The sequence below is a fragment of the Papio anubis genome, chromosome 2, assembly GCF_008728515.1.
Source record: "Papio anubis isolate 15944 chromosome 2, Panubis1.0, whole genome shotgun sequence".
Taxonomy (NCBI): domain Eukaryota; kingdom Metazoa; phylum Chordata; class Mammalia; order Primates; family Cercopithecidae; genus Papio; species Papio anubis.
Window position 1 is genome coordinate 161935307 of NC_044977.1, and position 14612 is coordinate 161949918.

A 14612-nucleotide genomic window follows, 5' to 3' on the forward strand; every position below is an offset into this window, starting at 1 on the left:
AAGTATTCATTACATTTCTTTACTAATGAATATACCATGCCATAAGGTAAGATAGTTCAAAATAGTTCTCCAGCCATGATTAAAAACACATTAGTACTGTAAAGTTATTGTATAAGATAGAAACAATGGTTATAGACTTAGAAAAATAATTGAGAAAGAAATGAACCAACTCATGTCTTTCTAGGTTATACCTAAAGTTTAAGAAAGAAATTTTCTTAAACAAATCCATTTTGTACAGTGTTTAAAAATCTTTAAGTCAGTGGACAAAAATTAACCTTAATAGAATGCAAACACATTTTAAGAAAAAAAAATTTACATTATTTGAAGACAGAATAATTTATCTCCCATATTAAATCCACTGATTTAGTATTCAAATCCTAATCAAATAAAAGCAGCACATGCATGTAGGATAATTCTACTAATATATCTAAGTAGAGAAGAAACAGCCCTGGTTCTTGGAAGTATAGAACTGGCTGATAGATCCTATCCTATAAGCAATCCTAGATTTATATCCCAAATCCTAAATCACTCATTTCTAAATGATGAAATACAGGTACAGAAAACAGCCCAACATCAGAGTCAACTATAACAGAAACAAAGCTTCACACTTCCTAATGCTTACATTATTTCTAGGTTTTGAGTGTGAGGAGTCAGGGAATAATCAAGTGCAGTGACTTCAAGTAACGTCTTCAATTTACTAGCTCCGGGTCCCTAAGTAGTTGTGTGATCCCTCTGAACCCAAGTTTCTTCATCTATATAACAGATTTAATAGTACTTTGTTATAAAAATTAACATATAATAAATGTACCTAGTACATAATAGCAAATATGTTAGAGGTAGACGTTAAAGCCTTGAAAATGAGAGAAAATAAAATGAAAGAGAGGTGTTAAGAAACATCCACAAATGTAGTAGTTGAGATGCTGAGAGTAGCTGAGTTCTTTGTGGGCAGTGACCGTGAGGACACAAAGAATCAAGGGCCAATTAGAGAGCTTTGAACAATGCTCAGAGTTAGGCTATGGGAGAAGGAAAGGAAGACAGTAAATAAAGAAGCAGCCAGAGAGCATGACATACCCATGTAATAAACATTTGGGTAACTATCTGCCAGGCACTGTGGAACCCAAGATGGTTACAACACAAACTGCCTAATCCCAGTAATGCCAACGTTTGTTTTGGGTATAAGACGGAATGTAGAAAGTACACACATTTGAAATGTTTGCCAGCTGGAAGCTGGACCCCTAGAGATAGTGAAGGAGAGACACAGAAGCTAGTGTCCTTGGTTTTCCCACTTATCTGCTTAGGACTTCAACGGTTCTCTTTAAGCACTGTGCCTCTTTCTACAGGTTTATATTTATGTGCATATGCTATCTATACACAGTAGAACGGAAAGCTCTGGCAGTAAGGCCCAAATGGTATCAACCCAGACACCCAGTACAGACGGTATCCTGAATCAACAAAGGCAAAGAAGAAACGAGGTCTCACGAAGGATGTTGAGAAGTCTGATCCAAAGTATTAATTAGCAGGAGATAGAAGGGCACAGGGCTCATGACTGTAATCCTAGCACTTTTGGGAGGCTGAGGTGGGCAGATTCCTTAAAGTCAGGAGTTCAAGACCAGCCTGGCCAACATGGTGAAACTCTGTCTCTATTAAAAATACAAAAATCAGCCAGATGTGGTGGCCCGTGCACACCCGTAATCCTAGCTACTTGGGAGGCTGAGGTAGGAATCACTTGAACCCGGGAGGAAGAGGTTGCAGTGAGCTGAGAATGCGCCACGTACTCTAGTCCGGGCAAGACAGTGAGACACCGTCTCAAAAAACGGAAGGTGGCTGGCACAAAAAACTGAGGAGACTCTATTTGCTAACAAAGATCTGAAAACAAAAAGTAAAAAAGCAGTAATTGTATGACTAATACGCTTTACTTTCATGTAGAAAAAGGAAGAGATAATTATTTTTATCTTATCACACAGTGGCCCCCCCTTGTTTCACTTTTCACAGCTTGTTACCCAATCAACCATGGCCTGAAAATATTAAATGGAAAATTCCAGAAATAAATAATTCATAAATTTTAAATTTCTCACTGTTCCGAGTAACATGATGAAATATGGCACCATCCTGCTCCATCTACCCAAGATATGAATCATCCCTTTGTCCATCGTATCTTGCATATGCTATCCACCCATTCCTTATGGGACCCTCTCGATTATCAGATTGACTATCATGGTATCACAATGCTTGGGTTCAAGTAACACTTACATTACTTAATAATGGCCCCAAGGTGCAAGAGTAGTGATGCTGCAAATTTGAGTATGCCAAAAGAAACAGTAAAATACTTCCTTTTAATGAAAAGGTGTAAGTTCTCAATAAAAAACAAATCATGCTGAGGTTGCTAAGATCTACAGTAAGAACAAATCTTCTACCTGAAATTCTGAAGAGGGAAAAAGAAACCTGTGCATAGTATATAGGGTTCAGTACTATCTGAGGTTTCAGGCATCTACTTGGGGGTCTTGGAACATACCTCTTCAAAAGGGGGAATTACTGCATTTACTTAATATGCACAAAGAAACCGTAAAGGAATGCTAAGATATTAATAAGAGGGGGTGCTTATATGTTTGTGTTGGTGATGGGGGGCACATTGAAAACTGGACATATGGCAGGTACTAGGGTAGTAATGCAACTTTACTCTATATTGTATCTTTAAATATGTATATATTGGCCGGGTACAGTGGCTCACGCCTGTAATCCCAGTACTCTGGGAGGTCGAGGTGGGTGAATCTCTGACCTGAGGTCAGGAGTTCAAGACCAGTCTGGCCAACATGGTGAAACCCTGTCTCTACTAAAATTACAAAAAAAAATTAGCTCGGCATGGTGGCAGGCAACTGTAATCCAAGCTACTTGGGAGGGTGAGGCAGGAGAATCGTTTGAACTCAGGAGGTGGAGGTTGCAGTGAGCCTAGACTGTGCCATTGCACTCCAGCTTGGTCAAAAAGAGGGAAACTATGTCTCCAAAAAAAAAAAAAAAAAAAAGAGCATATATTTACTAATTTTTAAGCAAAACTGAATATTACCTATTCAAAAAATTAGATATATTTAAGAGAGAAGAAAAGGAATCATCACAGAAAATATTCCAAGAATTTGGTCGGTTTCAGGTGCAAAGAAAAAAAATAGAAAAGTAATTAGGAATAGGGTGAAGATAGATTTTTCCTTCTTTTGGATATGGGTTATTAAATATACAACTGCATGAAGATTTAATGGTGTATTTGGGAGACTAAAGTAAAAAATGCTGCTGGTCTTATTGTGTCATTTTAAGTTACAATAATTAGTCTTTCTCTTTATTTGTAATAAAATTCATTTATCAAAACACATAATTACAAAAAAGAATCTCCAATGGCTAACTGAGGATTTATCATACTGCTACCTGTTACTGATTAAAAATGTGGCTTCTTTTGATTCCAAAGATATGTTTATCTTCAGAAATACCGGCACAATGGGATCATACTTTTTCTCAGAAGACAGTTATCTAATCGTTTACTAAATCATGCGGCCGGGCGCAGTGGCTCATGCCTGTAATCCCAGCACTCTGAGAGGCCAAGACGGGAGGATCACCTGAGGTTGGGAGTTCCAGACCAGCCTAACCCACATGGAGAAACCCCGTCTCTACTAAAAATACAAAATTAGCCGGGTGTGGTGATGCACATCTGTAATCCCAACTACTCGGGAGGCTGAGACGAGAATTGCTTGAACGCAGGAGGTAGAGACTGCAGTGAGCCAAGATCGTGCCATTGCACTCCAGCCTGGGAAACAAGAGCAAAACTCTGTCTCAAAAAGAAAAAAAAAAAAAAAATCATGCATTTCTTCTAAGAGCCTAATCAAATGTTTTTAATTCCTTGGAAAATAAAGGTCAACTATGAGAAATCAGGGCCATATCTGAGGGCACCAATGAAACAATATTTCCCCAGCCACATTAGTTAACTAATATGTGGTTTATAATATAAACAGATAAATATGACACAGTAATGCACACTACAAGAGCAGCAGTTGGCTGTGTTCCTGTAAAATGAAAAATAGTATAAAAGCAACAAACATAGCAGCACACTTCAGATAGTTCAGATTCCCAGAGCTCATGTCAGTGGGCTGTATAAAGGTAAACAGTTCTGTTCCACACAGAACACTCCAAAGTTATCTATATATTCATATATACATTAAACGACAAATTCATTCTAGAAACGGAAAAGACATTTTCAGAATATAGTTAACTAGTTCAATAGCTAGTTGGAGTATTAAACACCAGCCACAACAGCTAACGATGAGGATGGAGAGGCAGGGGAAGTAGGGAGAAATCACACCCACTTAAAACAAAAAACAGTCTTTGTAGAGAGAAATAAAACCAAATGTCGTTAACAGCCTCTGGTGGCATAATCACATGCCCTCTACATGGCAGAAGATAGTATTTGTGGTTTATAAGGATGACCTTAGGTAACCAAGAGAAGATTAATTTCTTATTTCCTACTCATTAAGACAAAAAAGAATATAAAATAGCAGTCCCATGTCATTTGTTGAAGTTAGGTTACTGGCAGAGCCTGTGGTGCGAAAAAGCACTGCTAAGAAACAAAAGACAATAAACATAGCAACTTAAGAAAGATATCATCAGTGAGTACTATAAACCAGTATTTAGAGAAAACCTGCGTGCCAGAAACACATCTCATTAAATTCAAAATGGTTATGTCCAACTGTATAATCAATATTTTCTTTACAAGTCTTTCCTTGTCCCCCACAAATCCACGTATACCAACTGAACTTTCCCTTAAGATAAATAAGCAGCCAGAGCCTATACTCTCACGTATATCTGAATTCAGATTCACCTTTCTAGAGTAGAGATGTGATTGAGTTTCTGATATTATATATGCAATAAATAACACAAACAACTAAAAATCAACTGCAGGATCATACCAGTTACATTATATGGAAAAACCCCAGCTAATCAGTTTCCTCTCACCCAATCTTTTCACGTAATATTTCGCCCATATAAAAGTGCACTCTGAAACAATAGTTTTGTAAAAGAAAAGGTTACCTAAATCTAGAATTAAACGTCTAGCTATTTGGAGATAAAACAAATTCAAAAACAAAAACCTGATTTACTTACTTACATTAGTCTAGGGCTCTAGACAGCAATGCAGTTGAAGAGAGGTCTGACCTTGTGAAGACACAGTCAAGGGTTAGTGGAAGGAACACTGGAGCCGGAGAGAGATGTGATCTCATAATGGCTGTATAACTAGTTGGCTATGTGACCTGGAACTATTTCTTGGGGCCTGGGTCTTCATTTTGCAAATCATAATCCCTGCCTCCTACGCTGTGTGTCTGGTGAGGTGAGGGGAAGGTGGATATGAATATGTATGGATGGGAGTGGGTGAGGATGGGTCCCAGATTTAAACAACAAAGGGCACTCTTTCTGCAGAGTTCTACAGTCAGCAACTCCATTAGGAGTATCCCATTTGACTCTAAATTTCATCCTGCAAGATAACTGATTGACTTATTTTCTCCTAATCTAACTGGTCACTAAGTTCTTCCAATTCTTTGATTTTTGAACCTCAATTACAGCTGACCCTTAAACAACACTGGTTCGAACTGCATGAGTCCACTTATATGTAGATTTTCTTCAATCTCTGCAACCCAAGACAGCAAACCCTCCACTTCCTCCTCACCTTATTCAATGTGAAGATGACCAGGATGAAGATGTTTATGATGATCTGCTTCCATTCAATACATAGTATGTATTCTCTTTATGATTTCCTTAGTATTTTCATTTTATTGCTTATTTTATTGTAAGAATACAGTATATAATACATATAACATATAAAATATGTGTTAACTGTTTATGTTATTAGTAAGGCTTTTGGTCAACATTAGGCTATTAGTAGTTTTTAGGGAGCCAAAGGTTATATTCAAAGTTCCTATTGTGTTGGGGTTGGGGGAATTAGTGCCCCTAACTTCCACATTGTTCAAGGGTCAACTGTACCTGTAAAATAAAGAATTGTGCTAAATCATCCTTATGATCCATTTCCAGTTATAACATTCTATCCTATTTTGGAATATTCAGAATAAATTATTTCTTACTTACTAAACCTTGTCAAATGGTCTGAATGTTTGCATTCCCCTCACATTTATGTTAAAATCCCAACCCCAATGTCATGGCATTAGGAGGCGAGGTCCTTTGTGAGGTAATTAAGTCATGAGGGCAGTGGATGGGATTAATGCTCTTATAAAAGCGGCCCAAGAGCGCTCCCTCACCCTTTCCGCCATATGAGGTTATACTAAAAAGACTGCTGGCTATGAATAAGAAGTGGGTCCTCACCAGATACCAAATCTTCTGCCATCACAATCTTCCCCGGCCTCAGAACGGAGAAAAATTTGTAAGTCACTCAGTCTGTGATATTCTGTTATGGTAGCCCGAAAGGACTAAGACACCTCACTCTACTTCAACATTAACTAGATGAGGTAGTATCTTTATCATCTATGTTAGAGGTCTTCAAACTACCACCCACAGGCTGCAAGCCACCTAATTTGTAAAGTTTTACTGGAACAGAGCCACATCTGTTCAATTCACAGTTGAATAGTTGCGAGAGTCTGTATGGCCTGTAAATAGTATCTCGCCCTTTACAGAAAACGTTAGCCAACCTCTGATCTAGGCTAAGAACTTGATAGTAGGTACTATTAAAGTTACTGCTAACTTCATACATGTTTGTAATAATTATAAATAGTCTCACAAATCATTTTCCAAAACTTCTATTTGCAGAGAATTGTTTTCTTCTCTGCTCCTAAACCACAGAGGAGATAGTCCATAACCAGTGAGCTGGGCCAGAAGCCAAGTACTTTTATCCCTCCTCTTCCCAAAGTGGAAATAATGCTTTTCTTTGGCTGCCTAACAGTGCAGTGGCAAAAGGTTCAGATTCTGTTTTCAGGCTCAGAGTAGAATGAGCAAAAACCAACGACATTTCCACTTTTCTAACTATAATGCTGAAAAAGATAGCTGCTGCATTGTATTTTTTAAGAGTGTGTGGATACCAGCTATTGTGGGTTTGTTCAACTCCTAACCCCTGGCAACTCAGAATATGACTTTAATTGGAGACAGAATCTTTACAGAGGTAATTAAAATGCGATCATTAGGGTGGGCCCTAATACAGTATGACTGGTGTCCTTACAAGAAGAAATCTGGAAACAGACATGGACAGAGGGAAATAAAGGGAGAAAACAGCCATTTTACAAGCCAGAGAGAGATACCCTGAAGAGATCCTTCCCTCATAGCCTTTCAAAGGAACCAATCCTGACAGCACCTTGATCTCAGACTTGTAGGCTCCAGAACTTTGAGTGAATAAATTTCTGCTGTTTAAGCCACCCAGTTTGGAGTACTTTATTACAGCAGCCTCAGCAAACTAATGCACCAGCACTGAAGTAAAAAGAAGAGACACATACTTCAGGTTTCATTCTTAATGCCAGAAACATCAGAATGGTGTTTTCCATTAAGGAGAGTATTTTTTATAAAAAGCCAATCGAATGAATTTTTGACAAATGCCTTCCACAATGCAGTCATTTAAGGACTTAACACGTACTGCAGGCAGTCTGAGGTCTGAGGTACTGCTAACCATATAGTGTTGAATGCAAGCATTAAGTGAATAAGCTCCCAAACAAAATATCTATACCTCAGTGGCCAGAAAACAGTCTTTAAAAGTTCTTCAATAGAAGTGACTTCACATGCAAATTTACTAAAAGCTAAATAGGTGGTCGGGGGAGGAGGGTGGGCATTATGGTGGGAGGAAAAGAGGAAGATTCTGATTATGGCAGGATTAAGAACATGGATTCTGTAGTCAAACTGCCTGGATCTGAATTCTGGCTCTAGCTTTTACTAGCACAAAACTTTGAAAGTTTAAAAGCTAAATTGCCTTAGTTTCCTTATAATAATACCTTCACAAATTTAGGATAAAATGAGATTAATGAAATGGCTAAAGTTAACAGTATTTAAAACGTAATAAGCACTCACTGTTTGCTATTACTTCACCCTATTCCATAATAACTATAACATTAATTCCAGTGGACTCTAGTATTACCATAGATTCTATGGATGTATTCACTTGCTTGATTACAGGTACCATGCCAAAAATTATACCTCATCCACAAATCTTAAGAGTTGTATCATGCACAAATATTTGGTTTCCAAAGAATTTAATTCTGGACTGCAAGTTAAAGAGAGTGAGTAGTTTTACTCTAAAGCAAGTCACCAAAATATAAAAGAGAAGGGGAAGAGATATCATGTTCAATACAGTAAGGAAACAGTTACAATCACAAATCAAACTATGAATTATTTCTATCAATAACAGTGAAATATGTATCAAACGGTAGGACACTGAGTTAAGTGAAGCTTCTTCAGATCTTGGGAAGGTTACCAAGTACTCTAAAAAGTCATGTTTGCATGTGTGTCTCATTTGTTCCTTTCTCTCTGCTGTGTCCTAAAATCCCTAAAAATCTTTCAGACGATCTAGAGCTGTCTGGGTAATTCACAGGAAAATCCCCTATAGAACTCTTAACCTCATGCTGCATAAGAACAAAGTGGGGCAGTGCTAAACAAGACACCAAGAAGGCATCTTTAATAATTTTTCACCCAGCTGGAGATGAGGGAGAGTAACAGCCAATCACCAGCAGATTACTACCTAAGAAACCACTGATCTAAGAAGCTGCTGAGCCAGCCCAACTACCTGTGGTACATCAACAAAAAAAGGAAACTAAATGATGAGAACATACGGACACACAGAGGAACACAACACACACCGGGGCCTATCAGAGGGTGGACGATGAGAGGAAAGAGGGTTCAGGAAAAAAATCACTGACGGGAACTAGGCTTAATATATGGATGATGAAATCATCTGTACAACAAACCCACATAAGTTTACCTATATAACACACCTGCGCATGCACTCCTGAACTTAAAATTTGGTTTGAGAGTTATTTGAAGAAACAAACCTAACAGATGCTCACTTTTTGCCCCTTCCTTTCTGTTCTGCAAAGAGGCATATTCCTCGAAGATATGTAAGAATCTGAAAGTATCCAGCACAGGACTAGTACAAAAATATATAGAGTAGAGTAAACTAGGAGAAATACGGTTGGAAAAAACCATCCCAGAAAATAAGAGGATGAATTCATGAGCTACTCTATATACTCAACTTCACTGAATTTAAGTTCTGAAGAGGAGACCTCAAAGAAAAGTTACAAGAAAGAAGAGATAAGACAATGTAAAGAGATGACAGCTAGCTGAGTTTGGGGGAAAAAAAGGAGAACTATTAAAAACAAAAACCTAGAAATAACAAAAAGTAGGATAAACATGACTTAAAATGGTCAAGACTTTGAAGCCAAAGCCAGAGAATGAATCTTTAAAAACAGAAGTCAGAGCATGTTATTCTACTCCAAACAGAACTCTTCATTGGTTTTCCACATCACTTAGAGGGCCAAGGCAACACAAAAGAGTGAAACAAACTGGAGAAAATATAAATGTCCTTATTTTCTAATTTTTTTATCACAAGTCAGACATAATAAAAACCTGAAATATGAACACAGAAGGAAATGACTCTGTAAAATAATCTCAATCTTTGTATTTTTTTTACGTTAGAGAAATATATTTAGAGAATATAGAACTCTTGTTATGGATATCAAAGTAGTTTTTAAAATACAAAATTACAGTAACTGACTCTATTGTATGTTCTTATGAAAGCATATGACTTTTATATAAGGCAATCTTACATGAATTTCATACAAAGAAGCATTATTTCATATTGCTTAATTTACTTCTTTAAGATTATACCTACCTGCTATTACAATGTGGTGTTGGTAATTAACACGAAGTGTAAACGTCTACACTAAATTTTCATTACTATGAACAAATTAGCCTATATTTCTCTTCATGTATTTTTTTCTCATCTTTACCTAAAGAATTGATCAGATCAAATATCTATTTCAATTCTAATTTATAACTCAACATATCATAATTCATTAAAAGGCTGTTTGATGAATCCAGAATTTAAAATTAGGGTTATGGGTATCAGTCAGTTTAACTTGCGCCTCAGCAACCATGGCATTCAAACCAAATTTACCCAGAACTCCTGGAGCATCTATACAGAACCTTTTAAGTCTATAAACTATATATTGTCTGAAGACTATTCTTCTGATACTTATTCTGAACTAAAATTTGGATACAATTAGTCTTTTACTACCCTGCTATTCTGGAAATCTATTTCCAATATAAAACTAAGAATTCATTGGTTAGCTTATACTTGACTTCTAAAATGTGTAGTATATCTTCTATAAAACTGTCCTAATCAACTTTTAATTTAAAGAGTTAATAGAAATTTAAAATGGATATAACATGAATGAACTGAAGAAATATCCACCAACCAAAATTTCTTCCTGATCAGGTTTCTGGTTCAGATTTCAAAATCTCTCCTGGGCCGGGTGCAGTGGCTCATGCCTGTAATCCCAGCACTTTGGGAGGCCGAGGTGGGTGGATCACCTGAGGTCATGAGTTCGACACCAGTCTGGCCAACATGGTGAAATCCCATCTCTACTAAAAATACAAAAATTAGTTGGGCCTGGGGGTGAATGTCTGTAATCCCAGCTACTTGGGAGGCTGAGGCAGAAAAATCATTTGAACCTGGTAGGTGGAGGTTGCAGTGAGCCCAGATGGCGCCACTGCCCTCCAGCCTGGGCAACAGAGCAAGACTCCGTCTCAAAAAAAAAAAAAAGAGAATCTCTCCTGGTTCCTTCCTCATTTATGTAAAAGGATATTTTTTATAAAAGGCTATGGCAGTTATCTTCTATAGTGTCAACTTTTATAAGTTAAATATACATCCTGATTAATACTTATCTTCTTGTTAGAGCTCTGTTATCCATAAATTACAGGAGCCCTTACTATTTGCTCAGGGGAGCAAATACCTACCCTGTTCAGGAAGGTACTTACATCATATAAAGCTTTAATAGCTGTTTCTTGATTGTAGAATTTAAAACATATAAATACACTTCTCCAGAGTACATAGAGTCTATTTTTTTTTCAACCTTTGTCTTTCTAGATTGTGGAAATAAATTCTTTATCATTTCAGAATGTAATAATGGACTTCAAAACTGATAGAAGAGAATTTTTAAGAAATCATATCTAAAAGTCACAGAGAAGATAATTCCTGATACCAACGAATTTATTTACTTGGCAGAACCAAAAAAATGAAGGAAAAAATAGAAATGCTGCTTAAAAAAGTAACAGCCATAATTTTGAATACTATATGCCAGGGACTTCCTAGGTATCTTAATGACATAATTTCATTTGCTTCTTCAAACCTAATGAAATTTATAGTATTCCCATTTTTTTAGATGAGGAAGTTGAGGCTCAGAGAGCAAATAAACTTCAAAAGATCATGGAGGTGGTAAGAGGTAAGGCCAAGACTGCATCCAAATCTGTCTGGCAAAAGAGCTTGTGCCATTCACACTACCTGTAGTGTCTCTCATGGCAACACAAAGCCTGATTTATTTCTTTATTCTTTTTTTTGTTTATAAGTAGAAAGCTGAGGTTCTAGTTCAATGGAAATCTAGCCTTGGATTTTACTCCAGCTAATTTTACTCCAAACCCAAGTAAGTTTTTGTTTTAGTTTTCCTAAATTAGAGCCTAACTGATAAGTCTAAACAGAAAAAAGTCTAAGATCTTGAGTTGCACTCATAGACAAATCATTCGCCTTCTTTCCCTTTCCACTTACCTGACACCCTTCAACCCTTAACTTGTACCCATCCCCATTTCTCCCATTCTCATTTCCATTAAAGACTTGAGAAACAGGGCAAAATGTAAACAAATTTCTGAAAAAGAGACACAGTCTAAACTTATATTGCTATAATCACCATCCCAGGCACTTTAAATAAATATGCCAGGAAGGCAAAGTAGACTAACTGCCTGCCTTCTTGGAGTTTACATTCTGGAGGAGATAAAATGACAGTACACAAGTAATTTAAAAAGGATGTCAGATAACAATAAGCACAAGGAAAAAAGATAACAGGAGAGGGGGATTAGGTGGTAGTGGCAGTGACCAAGGAAAATCTTGTTGATGAGGTGATATCTGAGCAAGGACATGAAAAGGTTCAGGGTGTTAAGTGGCTGAGGAAGGTTTAAGGCTAAGGAAACAGCAGCACAAAGAACCAGAGGTAGAAGGTGGCCAGTGGGGTTAGAGCAGAGCAAATAAAAACAGAGTAGTAGAAATTCAAGTCAGAAGAAATCTGAGGTGGGGAGATAATGTACAGCTCTAAGGCCAATGTAAAAACTTAACTTTTTTATTGAGAACTGAGAACAATTAAATTCATCTAAAATTGTATTTTTCCTTTGAAAAATAGCTACATGAGCTATATTACCTCTTTAAACTGATAAAACATTTAAAGTATTTTCACTTTTTATGTGAAGAGTGCCTCACACTTATAATCTCAGCACTTTGGGAGGCTGAGGCAGGCAAATCACCTAAGACCAAGAGTTCCAGACCAGCCTAGCCAACATGGTGAAACCCCATCTCTACTAAAAATACAAAAATTAGCCGGGCCTGGTGGCGCACAGCTGTAGTCCCAGCTACTCAGGAGGCTGAGGCAGGAGAATCCCTTGAACCTGGGAGGTTGTAGTGAGCTGAGATCATGCCACTGCACTCCAGCCTGGGCCACTCAGCGAGACTCTGTCTCAAAGAAAAATTTAAAAAGTATTCTTTCAAGGGTAAGTTCAAATAGCTTTTTATACAAGTACCATGGTTAATTTTACACATGACGTGTACTTGGATTATTCAGAAGAAACTAAGCATTCTTTCAAATGCTTATTTCAAAGCTGACATCTATATACTGTCATGCTCATGATAAGACTCATTTGACTATCATACTTACAGAAACCAGGAAGTCAACCTTCTACAAGTAACTAAAAATACTTTTTGCAAACATTTACTTTTAAAAGGAAGGGATTAAGTCAACTTTGAGCATTTGAAAAGTTTCTCCTAGGTGTAAAAATAAAAAATGAAAAAAAAAAAAAAAAGGCCGGGCGCGGTGGCTCAAGCCTGTAATCCCAGCACTTTGGGAGGCCGAGGCGGGCGGATCACGAGGTCAGGAGATCGAGACCATCCTGGCTAACATGGTGAAACCCCGTCTCTACTAAAAAAAATACAAAAAACTAGCCGGGCGTGGTGGCGGGCGCCTGTAGTCCCAGCTACTCGGAGGCTGAGGCAGGAGAATGGCCTGAACCTGCGAGGCGGAGCTTGCAGTGAGCCGAGATCGCGCCACTGCACTCCAGCCTGGGTGACACAGCGCGAGACTCCGTCTCAAAAAAACAAACAAACAAACAAAAAAAAAACCAAACCCTTCATGTGGAATCATATAAAATAATCTTTATGACAAAACAAAAATTATCAGAATTCTGTGTTAAAATAAAAAATGCAGCAGTAGACTTCTTATGCAAAGTCCTAAACTGTTTCTTAGATGATATTTGTGTAGAAAATTCCATAAACTTGTGTTCCATTAATTTATATTATTAAAAGAAGTAATTTTTTTCAACCTCCTCAGTTCTTTCCTTGAGTAAATTTTAGCTGAAAATTAACAAGGAACAGGCATCTTCAGGGAAGTACGTCAGCAGTGAAATTATTCATAAACTAACAAAATATTAGCCAGGTCCACGTTTAACCATATTTAATTTTATATGATCATGAAATCTGTTATAGAAATAAGGTATTTTTTAAAAATCAGATGGATTCTTAAATTTTTATGAATTTGTAATGGCAAAACTCTGGGTTATTATTTAATGAAATCTTCACACAAAATTTCACCCTCTGAGCCCTCCTTTCCACAAACTATCAAAGGAATACTACTACTTATCCAATTTCATTATGCATGTATGTACGTAATTTGGCAACACAAGCTCAAATTAATGACACATATCCTTTGCCAATAAATATCATTACAATCATCTGGCTATAACAAGAGTATTTCTAAACTCTGTCTGCTTGCCTTTTTTGGAACTGTAGGTAGTCTGACCACAATAGGAGCTATTCTATCATAGACAGTTCTAGTATTACTTCATATTGTAAAGACTTAAATGGTTTAGAAAAAATAATAAAGGAGTGTAATTGACTAAAAGTATTTTACAGGCCCTCAAGTAGGGTTAGATAAAAGCTATTTAAACACAGAAATCTTGCTGGCATTGCCTTCAAAATATACCTCCTATCAGACTATTTCTTACTGTCTCCACCGTTGTATTTGGTATAAACCACCATTACCTCCACCTAGGAGAACTGCAACCATCTCCTATAATTCTGTGCTCAATGAGGCCTACTATAACTCCTCCATATAATACCCTATATAGGCCGGGCATGGTGGCTCACTCCTGTAATCCCAGCACTTTGGGAGGCCGAGGTGGGCAGATCACGAGGTCAGGAGATAGAGACCATCCTAGCCAACAAGGTGAAACCCCGTCTCTACTAAAAAAACAAAAATTAGCTGGGTATGGAGGCGCGTGCCTGTAATCCCAGCTACTTGGGAGGCTGAGGCAGGATAATCACTTGAACCAGGGAGTTGGAGGTT

At 37.4% G+C, this 14612-nt stretch overlaps 1 protein-coding gene and 1 long non-coding RNA gene across 12 annotated transcripts in view; one reads left to right on the forward strand and one right to left on the reverse strand.

Annotated features, from left to right (window-relative positions):
* ANKRD28 (ankyrin repeat domain 28) overlaps positions 1 to 14612 on the reverse strand; it is a 190118-nt gene that overhangs the window by 81408 nt on the left and 94098 nt on the right. Inside the window, exon 1 of one of the 11 annotated variants that reach the window (XM_021934891.2) lies at positions 623 to 752. The exons of 8 other annotated variants lie outside the window; for them this stretch is intronic. The gene's annotated coding sequence lies outside the window, so the exon portion shown is untranslated. Of the gene's footprint in view, positions 1 to 622; positions 753 to 5136; positions 5634 to 14612 lie in introns of those variants that run through there. 2 more of the 11 variants (XM_021934893.2, XM_021934890.2) reach the window with 2 other exon arrangements.
* On the forward strand, positions 5280 to 11283 carry LOC110742648. Its single transcript, XR_004182296.1, has 3 exons — positions 5280 to 5359; positions 5592 to 5760; positions 11132 to 11283. It is a non-coding gene; the product is annotated as an uncharacterized LOC110742648 (long non-coding RNA).